Genomic DNA, 14,976 nt, shown 5'->3' on the forward strand with positions numbered 1-14,976 from the left:
CTCTGTCAAATAAATAAAATCATTAAAAAAAAAATTCCTTACTCTATCTGATTAAGAAAAAAAAAAAAGCTACAACACAGACGAAGCTTTTAAACCTATGCTAAATGAATGAGCTGGTCACAGAAGACCACAAATAATTCCACTGATATGGAATGTCCAGAAGAGGAAAATCCAGCAAGACAGAAAATGGATGAATGTTTGCCTGGGCCTAGGGACAGCTCGCGGGAAGATGGAGGGACTGCTAGTGGGAGCGGGGTTTCTTTTGTGGCTGGTGAACATGTTCTGGAATTAGAGATGATGGTTGCACAAACTTGTAAATAGATTAAAAAGAGACCCCACTGAGTTGTACACTTTAAAATAGTGAATTTTATAGTATGGGAATTATAGCTCAGTTCGAAAAAATACAGACAGGGGGTGTCTGGGTGACTCAGTGGGTTAAGTGTCTGCTTTGGGCTCAGGTCATGATCTCAAGGTGCTGGGATCGAGCCCCACTGCCCCATCTCACCTTCCCACCAAAGTATGAGGGCCCCCATCCTCCACACTCTTGTCCAACACTTGCTACTCTCATCTTGGTGAGGACAGCCCTCCTCCTGGGTGTGAGTCCCTACACAGGCTTGGGCTGTGCTCAGTTCACAGGAAAGCTCAGACATGCTCTATGCTCAAGGCAGGCAGGCTGGTCCTTGGAGTTCCCCCAGCTCACCTGTCGTGTTCCTGTGCCGTGTGCTGCACACAATAAATGCTAAATGAGACACAGTCTCTGTGCTCCAGGTGCTCGGGGTCCAGTCAGGGAGATGTAAACCAGCTCTTTCCTTGGCAGGACCAGAGGCCCCGGCAATGGGCTTCATTCAGCAGGGGGAAGGTTTGCTGCAAGACGGCCCTGCAGGAACAGGAACCAGGATACTGTCAGGAGTACCCCCCCACCCAAACCTCTCTTTCTCTGCCCCTCTCTGGAAGGGTCTCCTTTCTTCATTCCATACCTTCCAGCCACCAGGGGCTTCTGTAGCAGGCCATGGAAGACTGGGAAGTGTCCGCTAGTCAGACCGGCTGTGGCCAGGGAGAGGAGCAGGGGCTCATGGAATGAGAGAGAGCCTTCAGGGTGGGGAGGGGGGGGCAGTCAGGGAGGACACAGCCGCATCAGAGCAGTGGGCTCTGCACCAGAGAGGGGTGGTGTGCCTTCAACCCCAGAGAGTTAGAAAGACAGAGAAGGGAGGGCCTTCTAGTCCAGACACAAAGGCAGGAAACCAGATGTTCTCATGGCCTGATGAGTGAGTGACTTTGGAGAGAGGAAAAAGCAGACAAAAACAGAGAGGTGGTCCTCGTTGCACTGTTCTGGGTCGTGAGGGTTAAGCTGAAGGACATGGATCCCGTCGCACAGATTAGCAGTTTCCCAAACTTATTTTTAACCACAGAAACCTTTTGTTTCCATGTCAAATACTCCGCAGAATCTTCAAGCTTGACTCGGGGAAAGCAGGGCCAGTCTGGCCGGAGCAGAAGCGCCAACGAAGTGGCCCGCCCGGGAGGGGCGTCCCCTTCCTCCCCGCATCCTCGCTTCCAAACCCCACCCCCACCCCCCCTTCCCCTGAGCGCTGAGGACCGCAGACAAGCTCTGATGGGAGCTGCTCTGTGAGGAGAAAAGAGAGGGTCAGTGGACAAAGGGATGGGTTGAGCCCGCTGAGGAGGGGAGCAGGGAGCCCACGGGCAGGTGTGGATGGCCTAGACTGGGCAGAGGCGGCCACAGGGGCAGAGAGGCTCTGAGAAGGAAGATCGAGGAGGGCTCGTGAAGGTCTGAGGAGACAAGAAGGCTTTTTAAGGGCCGATTGGAGCCTGGGAGCCGGGTGGATGGACGGTTACGGAGCTGGGGATGCAGTCCGGGAGGAAGGCGGCGGGAAGCTTACAGACACGTGGAGTCGGCGGCAATGGCAGCAAAAGCAAAACGAAACAGAGGAACAGGTGACCTCAAAGCTGCTGAGCAAAAGTGGGGTGTCTGCTGCTGCCCACAGAGGCCAAGCAGGGTAGTCTCCCCAGACGCCCCCCTGTCCCGATAAATGCCTAATCCAAGCAGTTTGCTGAGAACTTTCTGGACTTGGGGGGGGGCGGGGAGGTTTAAGGCACAACACAGAGTTAATTAAATCAAAACCAAATTAGAGTAAAACCTTACCATTTCTATGCTGGTTACTTAAAAATAGCGACTATTTCAAAGCCACGGCTGGTCCCCCAACCAACGTGTGGCCTTTTATTACTATTTAATAAAAACGCTGAGATAAGCCGAACCTGGTAAATGCAAAGTCCACTGGGGGTTGCAGAATTTTCCTTTTTGTTCTTTGGATTTCAAATTAATAAGGTTTTATTGTAGAAAAAGTTCAGGTACCTGTAGGCAGCGATGTCAGCAGAATGCTGACGGCCAAGAAACAGAGCTCTGAAATAATTCATTTTGCTTCTTGGCCTGGCAACCTCAGAGACCAAGAGCTGTAATTTCTAGTTGTTTTTTTTTTTTTTTTTTTCATAGAAAATTGCCTTTATGTGCTAGGAGGATCTAGCTTATCCATACAAAACTAATTTTTGAAAAAGCTATATTCAGTCCACCAACTACTTGTTTATAAAACTATAGTTAGCTGTAATCACCAAAACAGAGCACGGGTCCCGGATGCTACCTGTGGCAGCTCCTCGGCCATCCTGGTCCAGTTCTTGGTAGGAAACCCCCACGGGGACCAGGCACGTCTGCTCATTTGTCGTCCCAAACTGGAGTCTGTACCTGGCCACGGTTCTGGTTAGTGCAGCCGTGAGTCTGTGGAAGACAGACTCTCTCTCTCTCTCTCTCTCAAAGATTTCTGTCACTTTCAGGCCATATTCAGTCACAAAGAAACAAATGAGCACATTTGGAATTTGAGAATTCATTATTCCCTTTTGATGTAATTAGCTCCTTTAAGAAGGCAGACACAAGTCATTCTAGAAAAAGCAATTTACGGTTTCTAGAAAAAGGGATTCCTTTATACTTATGGTTTCATCCCTGTTTGTCTGTGTAGCTCAGTGTCTTCATCCACAGGGGCTGTTGTAACAAAGAACCACAGAGCAGGTAGTTTAAACACCAGAGACTTAACTTCTCACAGTTCTGGAGGCCACAAGTTAGTGATCAAGATGTTGGCATGGTTGGTTTCTCCTGAGACCCCTCTTTCTGGACACAGCTGTCTTCTCCCTGTGTCTTCATGTGGTCTTCTCTTTATGTATCTATCTAGGTCCAAATTCCCTCATCTTATAAGGACACTAGTCATACTGGATAGCAGTCTACTCTAGTGACCTCATTTTAATTAAATTATATATTTTTAAGATTTTATTTATTCATTTGACAGACAGAGATCACAAGTAGGTAGAGAGGCAGGCGGGGGAGGGGGTGGGGGGAAGCAGGCTCCCCGCCAAGCAGAGAGCCCGATGTGAGGCTGGATCCCAGGACCCTTGGATCATGACCTGAACTGAAGGCAGAGGCTTTAACCCACTGAGCCACCCAGGTGTGCAATTTAATTATCTCTTTAAAGAGACTATCTTCAAGGGTACCTGAGTGGTTCAGTTGGTTGGGCGTCTGCCTTCAGCTAGGGTCGTGGTCCCGGGGTCCTGGGAGCAAGCCCTGCATTGGGCTCTCTGCTCTGCAGGGAGCCGGCTTCTCCCTCTACCTGCTGCTCTGCTTGTTTGTGCTCTCTTTCTCTGTCAAATAAATAAATAAAATCTTTAAAAAAAAAAAAAAACTATCTTCAAATATACCTGTATACTGAAGTACTGGAGTCAGGACCTCAACATATAAATTTGAAGGGTGGGGGACACAATTCAGCCCATAACATTTGGGAACTGGCATTATCACTACACAGACTAGAATTTAATCATTTGAAAGACCTTCCAGGTGTTGGTGAAGTGCAAAACACCTAAAAATATTCAAAGCCCTCCTGGGTGGCTCAGTCAGTTACATCTGCCTTCCTCTTAGGTCAATATCCCAGGGCCATGGGATCAAACCCCGTATCAGGTTTCCTGCTCGGGGGAGCCTGCTTTTTCCGTTCTCCCTCTGCTGTTCCCCCTGCTTGTACTCTGTCAAATACATAAATAAATCTAAAAAAATTTTTTTAAAAATACAAATATTTGAAGCCCCTTAAATCCAAATTGTTAAATAAAAAATTAGTATTCCTACAGTGTGTAGAAATTATGCTATGTTTATTGGTCTTATTTGTTGATAACCTGCTTTTATATTCTCTTATAGAACTGTTAGAATTTCATGCTTCCACATAAGGACTTGTAGAGAAGGAAAGTTTTTCTGAGTTGCACAGCAATGAAACTTGAATACAAAATCTTCTATGAACTTCCTTTATAACTATATTTAAATAAATCATAGCAATTATTTTATATGACATTTTAAAATATTCATTGTTCTCATTTTTTAGATTTTGTGCCATAGTTATGAAAATAGATACCTGTCATCTTAAGATAATAGGCTCTTAAAAAGGTTTTTAAGGGGGGTCTGGGTGGCTCAGTTGGTTAAGATCTGACTCTTTTTTTTTTTTTTTTTTTTTAAAGATTTTATTTATTTATTTGACAGAGAGAGATCACAAGTAGATGGAGGGGCAGGCAGAGAGAGAGGAGGAAGCAGGCTCCCTGCTGAGCAGAGAGCCCGATGCGGGACTCGATCCCAGGACCCTGAGATCATGACCTGAGCCGAAGGCAGCGGCTTAACCCACTGAGCCACCCAGGCGCCCCAAGATCTGACTCTTGATCTCAGCTCAGGTCATGATCTCAAGGTTGTGAGATCAAACCCTGCATCGGGCTCCATGGTCAGCAGGGAGCCTGCTGGAGATTCTCTCCCTCAGTCCCTCCTCCTGCTTGTGTCTCTTTAAAATAAATAAAATTTTTTAAAAAATTGTTTTAAGGTATCTCTTAAGCTGTAATTCACAAAGTTTGTCACCGCACTTTATGGTTTTTCTGTTTGTTTTTCCCCCAGCACAGCTTAGACTCCTCTCTAGCACTCCATATTCCTTCTGGCAAATTCTCCATTACTGGCTACTCACAGTATGAAGACTGGGCTAGAGTTTCAGAGAAAATAAAAGGTGGAAAGTACTGTTGAAGAGCTTTGGGCTCTCCCCCACTGGGCTGTTCCCTCCAGGAGTCAGAGTTCACCAATGAGGACTCTGAGGTATGCCCCAAGGCCCCGCCTTGCCCCCTAGGAGGAAGCCACTCTCCATCTGGCCCCTGGGCAACAAGCTGCCCATACACACAGTCATACAGTTCATGCCTGAGTCCCTGAAAGCCTCCTTCCCCGGCTCCTTTCCTGACCCTTTGCTCTATTTCTGACTTTCTCTGAGTTATGGGAAGCAGGTGTTTTGGAGGTTGTTATGACAAGTAACTCTACTTGCTCCTTCACCTGCTCTCTGAAGGTAATCTTGGGCATGTCACACTGGGGGTTGTGTGTTCCCCGTGTGGGCCTCACCCACTCGGGACTCTGGCTGCACCATTATTTCCTTCCATCAGGAAAGACCCATCTCTCCACATTTCAGTGCCTGGGGTCTCTATGTTGACTCCCTACTTCTCCTGGGGGATATTCCCCACATTTGTAGAGTATGTGACAGACACCCTTGTGGCCACAGTGGAGCCATTCTTGCCCCTATTGTGGCCTTCCTAGGAACTTCAAATCCAAGAACCACGTTAGCAATGGAGACGACCCTTCTTCCATCAACAATGTGAGAAATCTTATTCTTCAGTTCTCTCCCCTCTTCTCTCTCCAACTCCAAAGCCCCTCAAGCTCCCAACCCCATACAGAGGCAAAGGGTAGATTGTGTAACGCTGTCTGCTTGGCCCCCCAGATACCTGGTCAAAGCCCACCACTGCTCTTGCCTGACCTCTGACCTCTTCACTTTCAACCCAGACCGAACACCTGTCTCTACCACCCACTCAGGCCAAGGTGGAAACTTCATTAAAGAATTCATCCCAGGGGTGCCTGGGTGGCTCAGTCGTTGGGTGTCTGCCTTTGGCTTGGGTCATGATCCCAGGGTCCTGGGATTGAGTCCTGCATCAGGCTTTCTGCTCTGCGAGAAGTCTGCTTCTCCCTCTCCCACTCCCCCTGCTTGTGTTCCTGCTCTATCTCTGTCAGATAAATAAATAAAATCTTAAAAAAAAAACAGACAAAAAATGGAATTCCATCCAGTCAAGGAAGCACAGCATTTTCAGAGACAGACCAGATTCTATTAAAAGATCTAACAAGTCAAAATATTTTTAAAATAGTTGCTAGGTACAAAGGATATCTCTGCTAAATAGATGAATTAGTAAATGGACATGGACGGACTGAGTGAATTCTTATGCAGACAGCAGCTGTTGTCATCGGGGCAACATGAGCAATGGACAGGCATGGACACAGTCTTGCTAGGCTTATCAGATCTTCAGTGACTTTTGGAAACCCTTTCCCATCCTGTTCTGATAGCAGCCAATTGGATGTGCAGCTGCTGTGCAATGGTGCCACCTGCTGGTCATTTTTAGAATAATCACCATGGTCGCTCCTATCCCATCCCTAAATTCCTGAGAGACTGAAATTTCTGAAGGCTTCTGTTGTCTCTTGTCTGCCGACGGATCACCCCAAATGAAAGGAGTGAATATGGACATTCCCCTCTCTTGCTTTTATCAGTCTAAAAAAAATGAAATTGGTCAGTTGAGCAATATATCCACTGATATATGATGGAAACACAAGAGTTAAAAATAAGAGGTTCAGGGTCACCTGGGTGGCTCAGTCAGTTAAGTGTCCAACTCTTGATATCATCTAAGGTCTTGTTCTCAGGGTCATGAGTTCAAACCCCATGTTGGGCTCCACACCCAGTGTGGAGCCTTCTTAAAAACAAAATCGGTTCAGGTTCAAATCCCAGTTTGGCCACCTACTAGTTATAGGATGTGGGAAAGTTACTCAGCACACTTGGCACCCATTTCCTTATCTGGAGGATGAAAAGAAGCAGAGGATTCTTATGAAGATGACACAATACATGCACGACTGTGAGGGCAGTGCCAGGGGCAAAACAGGGGCTCAGAATCAAGCATGCACGTTGCAGAACCCCAAGCCATAGCGAGGCATCTTCTGCAGGAGGGCTTAGCCAGTCCTACCATCAGGTAGGTGGAAAGTAATTGTCACTTGGTCATGTCCTACCTGTTCACCGGCAGTGGCCGAGGTTGTGACGGAGGCCATGGCTCAGCAGGTGGGGTTCAGCTCGGGGGCCACAGGCAGTGCCTGTCCTCCTGCCTGGCACTGGTCCAACTGAAAGTTTAAACAAGGGGCCAGCTTCTCGGTCAACGTCAACCCAGGGCTGCTGGGGAACATCATCCGAAAGTCGTGACTGCCAGTGGACCCCTGAGCGGGACCTGAGCACTCAGAGGCTCCTCACCCCCTCCCCTGTTCTTAAAACGCGGGCTCCTCTTACCTTGCCTGCTCCCGGAGGCTGCTCCAAGGTCAGCGCCTGGAGATGAGGATGCTGTGGTGTTGATGACACCTGCACAATACACATGACGGAGCCCAATTAGGGCCTTTTCATAAACTCTTAAGATCTGGAGGGCAGGTGTTGGGATTTATTCAATCTGCTGCCCTGCAAGACAAGCCTCACATGTTAAGTTCCCTTCGTTTTTCTTCAAATTGCCACCTTCCCCGGGCGCCTGTGTGGCTCAGTCGATTAAGCGTGTGCCTTCAGCTCAGGTCATGATCCCGGGATTCGGCCTTGGGTGAGGATCCCCACGCTGCAGGGAGCCTGCTTCTCCCTCTGCCTCTGCCCCTCTGCCTGCTCATACTTGTGCACACATGCTCTTTTTCTCAGATAAATAAAATCTTTAAAAAACTAATTGCCACCTACGAGCGCAGAGTGGTCTGCCACTTTTCTCCAGTCGCTCCCTGTCCTCCACACGGTGGGGAGCAGTTTCAGATTAAACCAGGAAAGCTCCCTGGAGGGTTAGGAACCTAGAAAGGCTGAGAGGCAGCCCACGCAAACCCCTCTTAGCCTTGGTTTCTTGGTCTGTAAAATAAGGCTATTGTAACAAGGTGAGCTATTTGGTAAAATGAAAAAACTGGGGTTTTGTTTGTTCTGTTTGGTTTCGGGGGGGGAGATGGAAGGGTCATTTGGCTAATAGTGCTTTTGCTCTGGATTAGCACCTTTCTTCCTCCCTGTTCTGGGATAAGAGACCTCTGAAGGGCTGAGCTCTCCCACACACCTATCAGCTCCACAAGTCAAGGACTTTTATGCTTTACCCCTGGGGAGGAGGGAGTAGTTGAGTGGTCTTAGAGGGGAAGAGGCTGAGATTGGTATCTTGACTTAAAGAGGAGCAGTCAACAGTGCCCGGAGAGACGGGAGACAGGAGTGGTGGCCTCAGCAAAGGGAAAGGAATCAGGGTTGGGAGAGCACCTGAGGTGGCTCATGAAGATGGGGCATGAATGGGGGAGGGGGCTGAGCCTGGGCTAAGTGGTGCCACTGCCTGTGGGGACCAAGGCGACAAAGGGCCAATCACTCAACAGTGTCCATGGTGTCTAAAAGCCTAGAGCACCACTTCTCAGGTCCCTAGGACCCAAGGGAGCAGAAAAGGTCGCCAAACACAACAGATGGGATTTCCTTCCAAGCCTGGTAGAGGGAGCTAGAAAACCAAAGGAAACCGCAGACTTCCGGCCCAAGTCTCTCCAGCAAATCCACAGCCCGCCCAGGGCACAGCAGCCTGGGGGGTGGGGGTGGGGGGTTGCTGCCAGGAGGCCTGGTGGGGGGGGGGTGCCCAGCCACATGGCTCTATACCCATGGCCCCTTTCCTGGCCACCCCCAGCTCATGTATATAGACTTTGGCTACAGAAGATGTACACAAGCAGAAAAGGGCTCAGAAAGAGACTTTGAAGCTCCGCTTCCTGAGGCAGGATGTGCTTTTTTTCCCCAAGAAGTCCTGGCTCCAGAGCCCACATTTCCAGGAGGAGTGTGGCCAGCCAGCTTGTATCCTCTGGCCCGGCGTGGACAGGGTGCTGAGGAGACAACTGTCCTCTGCGTCAGAGAGGGAAGGCCGGGGCTGCCCTTGGTGGCCTGGCTCGTGCCCGTCCCTCCCCAGGGAAGCTGCTTCCATCAGGCCCCAGTTAGGCACGTGAGGCATGTCCCTACTGGGCACAGGGGACTGTGGAGACACAGCTTCTGTCTGTGCAGGAGGGGGCTTTGGGGAGTTCTCAGTGGCTCAGGTCTGCCCCTGTAGCCTTGTATTCTGAGATCCCCCAACACCTCTCCACCCCCCAGTCGCAAGCTCTCTGAGCCCCCCTCCACTGTGATAATAAACCTGGCATGGGGAGAGGCGACGGCCTCCAACAGTCCCCCATCATCGCATGGTAATGTCCCCGTGAGCCCGTGTTTCCAAAGAAAAACAAACACACTGAAAAACCACCAAATAACGTGAAATCACCTTTATAACATGGGAAACATGATCCTAGTTCTGTTTGTTCTGTAACACATGTTTCACAATTAGGAACCGGGAACAAAGAAAAGCTCCAAGAATCACATTCTGGAGAAGGACCCCCCTCTCCCCATCAGGCCAGGCCTCTGTCTGTGGGCCCTCCTTCAAGGAAACCTCCCTTCTTGGGGCGGCTTGGGCTGCTGAACCCATGCCCCATGGCCTCTCTTCTTTCTCTGGAGCCACCGTAAGCCCAGCCTTAGCCACTTGGGGCCCTGTTGGCCCATGGGGCTGGTCCCGCCTGCCCCTCCTCTGAGAAGCCCTCCCCTTGCCAAGACACACTTGACATCCAACCCAGGAAGAGCACCCCTGGGTCTGCAGGGTGGAGAACGTGGGGGTCGGTGAGCTGGTTTCCTGCGTGGGACGTTTTGTCCCTCCCTCTGGTCTAATGTGAGGAGGGCCAAGAGCCAAAGCCCTTTCTCACAGTGTCCTGCCTTGTGGGCTTTGCAAGCATCTTCCCATTACCACGTGACTCCCAGACCCCACGTGCAAAAGAGACCCCGAAAGAGATGTCCCTTTTGGCAAATGAAGAAACTGAAGAACAGAGAGGTTATGGAATCTACCCCAAAATCACACAGCAAGTCAGCGGCAGAGCCATGGTGGTTCCTCCATCCCCAGGCCAGCAAGCCTGCAGACTTTGGAGTCATGATCCTCAATTCCTCCATCAGCATCACCGAGGGAGCTCTCCCCTCCTCTCCGGCCCTAGCAATTCAATCATATCCTCCCCAGGTGTCGACTGTGGGTTTGTTCATGGCAAAAGCTCCCCCGGGAGATTCCCTGAGCCACTGGATTGGGGAATTCTTCTAGATTCAGGTGTAGAGGTCCCGTCTGCCTTCAGATCATGAGACTGTGTGATTTTAATGAAGTCACTTAACCTTTCTGAGTCTCGTTTGCAAATTGTTGTGTAATGCTGCCCATCTTCCCGATAAAGAGCGAACAGAAGGATCTGCACACTAGATCCCCTCCGGAGACCAGATAACAGGCGTCATGAGATAGGATCGATTCTGGAAATATTCTTATAAGCTTGCAGTTTTATAAGCTCTGCAGTTATCAGATTCACAAGACTGGTTTTCTGTTTCTACCAGTCTTCATTTCAAAAATGGTGGTGGCCCTTCTGTGACACAAGTGTCCCCCACAGGGGCCACATTCAAGCTATTAGGCCACGGCAGTGGACACACCGTAGGCCTTCACTATACGTTGGCTGAGCATAATGGGGTGGGAGCTGGTGCTCCTTGAAGGCACCTGCCATGCCCACTTGCCCACCGGCCTCCCTGGTAGCTGGTGAGTGTAGGCCAAGGTTGGGGAATGAGGCTGTCCAGAGGAGCCTCACCTGTTCTGAGCCTTCACTCCAAGGGACTCTTAAAATGACAAGAAAGCCAATACAGCGCTGGCTTTGTGGTTCAGAGAAGGGCAGGGGGATCATTTTCTTGGGAGGAAAAATACATTAAAATAGGTCTTTCCCTCTCGGCAAAAAATAAGTAATTTCCTCCAGCAGTCTTAGCCAAGTTTGGTTTTTTTTTTTTTTTTTTTTTGGCAAATAACCACTGGACAAGGACACGTGAAAGGCCTGAGTGATCGTATGGCAAAGGGCCAGCTGACAAGACAGCAGAGCGTAGGGAATCACTGTGGATTCTTGAGTGGGGAAGGGGCAATGACAAGCCCAGGGCTGGGGGCAGATGGGAGAGGATGATAAACCAGAGCATGAGCAAGCCACTGGGGCTCTGGCTCCCTAACTGTAGGAAACAGTCCTGTGGTCACCTGGGCCTCCTGCCTCTTGAACAGCCACAATGCTTCCACCCCCAGAGATCACACAGTCCAAATGCCTCTTGGCAGGTGTCTCTTACAGGCCCCTGAGACAGTATGGGCCTGCCCAGCCACAGGCTGTCCCATTTCTTTTGCACTGAGCCTTGAGGTCAGAGGTACCTCTTCATCTTGGAAGATCCTATGAATGGAGGCAATCGCCATCTTTCTGGGAAGCCTGTGTTCTCTTTGAATACTAGTCATGATGATAACCATGACTTCCATTGATGGAAAACATCTGTGTGACTCTAGATCCATTTAGGACCTCACCCTGGCTCTGAGGTTCCCTACTTCTCCTTTGGTCACTTTGCCCTATATGCTGGCTTGGAGTTGTCCTTGAACTCAAGAGGTATACTTCTACCTCAGGACATTCGCACATACTGTTCCCGCTCTCTGGAATGTTCTTCCTGTCGGTGACTTCAGGACTTCCTACTGAAATGTCACCTTCTCCCTTACAGAGCTCCTACCGACCCGTACTCCCTCTTGATTTTTCTTTTAACCAATCACACCTGACGTATATACATTTGTTTCTTTGCCTGTTGTCTGTCACTGGCTACCCCACTCTTATTAATGAGCTTCTGGGTTTAATTTTTCCCCATTTCTTCCCCAGAGCTTAGAACTGGTTGGACAGTCACAGGCACTGGGACAATGTTTTGTGGAGTATTCCACCCCCCGCCCCCAACGGTCTGGGCATAGGAGAGCCCCTTGGTCTTATATCAGGGTCTTGGCAAACATCAACCCTCTGAAACCCAGAAGCAGAAGGGGTGACCTTGAGGGTCCTTACAGTTCCAGGACTCATGCTCGGTTGGGGGAAGCCTGTACTGCCCCCTGGACCTGCGGACACAGGCTCCTTCCTTCCTTCAGGCACAAGCCCTTGTACCTCCCCACTGTGGGAGTTGCCCCTTCCTGCAGTCAGGAAGGCCTGCCACCCCCTCCGCCCATGCTATTGCACCCTGAGACTGCCTGTACCCACCTGCCAGCCCTGCTCGGTGCCCTGCTCTGCACTACTTCCTACCCGCCCGCCCCCTTTCCCTACTTTTAACTACTCCTCTTCTGCATTTCTTTATTTTTCTAAAAAAAAAGATTTTATTTGCCAGAGAGAGCGTGTGCACAACCGGGGGGAGAGGCAGGCTCCCCACTGAGCAGGGAACCCAGTGCAATGAGGGGCTCCATGCCGGGGCTCGATCACAGAATCCTGGAATGATGACCTGATTCCCAAGCAGACAGTTAACCGACTGAGCCACTCAGGCACTCGAGTCTCTTTCTATCCAGAGCAGCGCTACCCTTTAGAAATAGGATGCAAGGGGTGCCTGGGTGGCTCAGTGGGTTAAAGCCTCTGCCTTCGGCTCAGGTCATGATCTCAGGGTCCTAGGATGAGCCATGAATCGGGCTCTCTGCTCAGTGGGAAGTCGGCTTCCCTTCCTCTCTCTGCCTGCCTCTCTGCCTACTTGTGATCTCTATCAGATGAATGAATAAAATATTTTAAAAAAAAAGAAAAAGAAAAAAAAGAAGTAGGATGCAAGCACAAACACGAGCCACGTGTGTGATTTCACATGTTTTAGTAGCCATGTTTCAAAAATAAGAAGAAACAGGAAATATGTTAAGAACACGTTTGCTTCAACTCGGTATCCCGAAAGATACATAAATTCAGCACGTGATCATTGGAAAGGGCAGGATATTTTACATCTTTTCTTCCTAAGTGCTGGGAATTCAGCGTGTGTTTTGCACTCAGGCGTGTATCAGTTGGGATTCAATCACATTCCTGTGCTCTAGTCACAGGTGGCCCGTGGCCACCGTCTGGGACAGTGGGCTCCTGAGGACACAGTGCGTTCTATGTGTTGATGAAGGAAGGTGAACTGTGGGCATGTGGGTGAACCGCTGGTACCGCTGGAGCGGGGGCCCCACAGTTCACGTGTGCGTGTGTCCGCGTGCGCAAGTGTCTGTGCGCGCGTGTGAGTGTGCCTGCACGAGAGACAGTTTGGGGCTCTGGAATCGGACCCACCTTGTGTCAGTCCCTCCTCTGCCGTCATCTGGGCCGGGACTTGCTTCTCTGTGCAAGCCGAGGCGGAGATACCTCCTTACCGCGCGGCGTTGGGAAGTTTAAGCAGACAGCGCATGTGAAAGAGGACGGCTGGAGCCAGACGCAGAGAAGCTTCCCTTCCTGCCGTCCTTCCTTCTTTCCGTCTCAGCTCACAGGGCTCCTGGGAGACCCACACGCGATCAGGCTGCGGCAGAGCCCCGCGAGCCGCCGCGGGTCCTGGGTGACCACCGCGTTCCTCCAGCCTTCCATCCTGGCCGCGTGCGCGCAGCGCCCGGGATGCGCAGGGCCCCGTGGTGGGTGCTTGTTCAGGGCTGCTTGTCCCGCCCGCAGCGCGACGCCGCTACCGACACAGGACAGGTGCTCTGTATAAATATTTACTGAGCGCACCAATGAGAGATTGAATGGACGTGGGAAAGGTTGTAGCCTCTGCAGCTGTCAGTGCTTCCAGAAGCCCCAGAAGGCTCCCACCTGCGGGAGAACCCGGGTAGGGTGAGAAGGAAGGGCCCGCCCCGTGTGGCTTGGGCATCCCACCTGTGTCACCAGACTGAGCAGCAGGGGCTCGTGGCAGGGGTCAGTCTGGAGAGCTGTTCAGCTCCCTGGTGAGGGGGGGTTTCCTCTAAGGGGCAGATCCCCTTCCTCCGTGCTCAGTACACGTATGCGGCAGAGACAGGCCTCAGGCCTTGGTTGTTTGTCTTTGGAAATGGCTAAAAGGCATCACCCAGATTTGTTTCTAAAATGAGCCTGGAAAATGTTCAGGGAAAGATTTATTTTTGCAAGCAGGCTTCTGCCAGACACAGATTGTATCTTCTGGGAAAATGCTAGGTCCTGTCTAATGAGGGAAAAGAAACATGAAGCAAGGCGGAATGTTTAAGTTCAAGGTCACTGCTAAGCAGGGCTAGGGTCCATGAGCCCCAGAAGGGCTGGGGACCCAGCTCTTGAGGGCTGATTAGGGCTTAAATGGCCTTTTCCTGGAGGAGCCCTCTCTCTCACTTCAGGTAATAGGGCCATCGGCTGCACCCACCATGCCCCCAGCAGCTTTTCTGCAAAGTCAGGTGGCAGGACACCAAAGCCCACTTCAAATGCACCAGGAGCCCATGGTCACCTGCCATCCAGGGCAGAGCTACATGATATCCCCCCAATTTCCCACAGGAACAGGAACATGATACCCCCCTCCCCACCGCTTTCCTCAGGAACGGGGTCTGCTAAGTCAGGGAACCCCTGGGGCAGAGGTTCTTCCTCCCGGGTTGGGGTGCGCCAACCACAATCTAGAAGACCGATATCAAAGGGGCCCTCAAAGCTCCCTCACTAGCCAAGATAGCCGTAGAACTGAGTTCACTCCCAACCCAGTAGCTCGTAATGAAAACTCAATCAGGGAGGTGTGGGGAGAGGAGTCCAACAACTTTCCTGTCCTGTCCTGTCCACTCCCCAGCCCTCTTCTGGGTACATGAACTCAGGAGGTGCACGGATGGCGACTGTCATTGTCCAGGTTCTTGCCCCTCTTGGAAAGCTCCGTGTTTGGCCTCATCTCCTCACCAGGATTCTGATCCCCCTAATCCAGGGACCCTCAGGCTTCCCAGGGGCTGTAGCCACTTAGCCCCTCACTGTCCACACTGTCTGTGGGACCCTCACTAACCACCACCTCCCGACTTCCTCTAACTCTGGGCGTC

At 50.8% G+C, this 14,976-nt stretch overlaps 1 long non-coding RNA gene across 2 annotated transcripts in view; it reads right to left on the reverse strand.

Annotated features, from left to right (window-relative positions):
* Window positions 1-13,624, reverse strand: part of LOC309866253 — a 33,075-nt gene extending 19,451 nt beyond the window's left edge. Inside the window, exons 1-4 of one of the 2 annotated variants that reach the window (XR_014312528.1) lie at window positions 13,271-13,624; window positions 7,431-7,499; window positions 7,160-7,267; window positions 701-877 (exon numbers count right to left, since the gene is read on the reverse strand). This is a non-coding gene — a long non-coding RNA (uncharacterized lncRNA). The remainder of the gene's footprint in view (window positions 1-700; window positions 878-7,159; window positions 7,268-7,430; window positions 7,500-13,270) is intronic. The other variant, XR_014312529.1, reaches the window with a different exon arrangement.
* Window positions 13,625-14,976: the final 1,352 nt, after the last annotated feature.

The sequence above is a fragment of the Mustela nivalis genome (genome assembly GCF_964662115.1).
Source record: "Mustela nivalis genome assembly, chromosome: 6".
Classification (NCBI taxonomy): Eukaryota; Metazoa; Chordata; class Mammalia; order Carnivora; family Mustelidae; genus Mustela; species Mustela nivalis.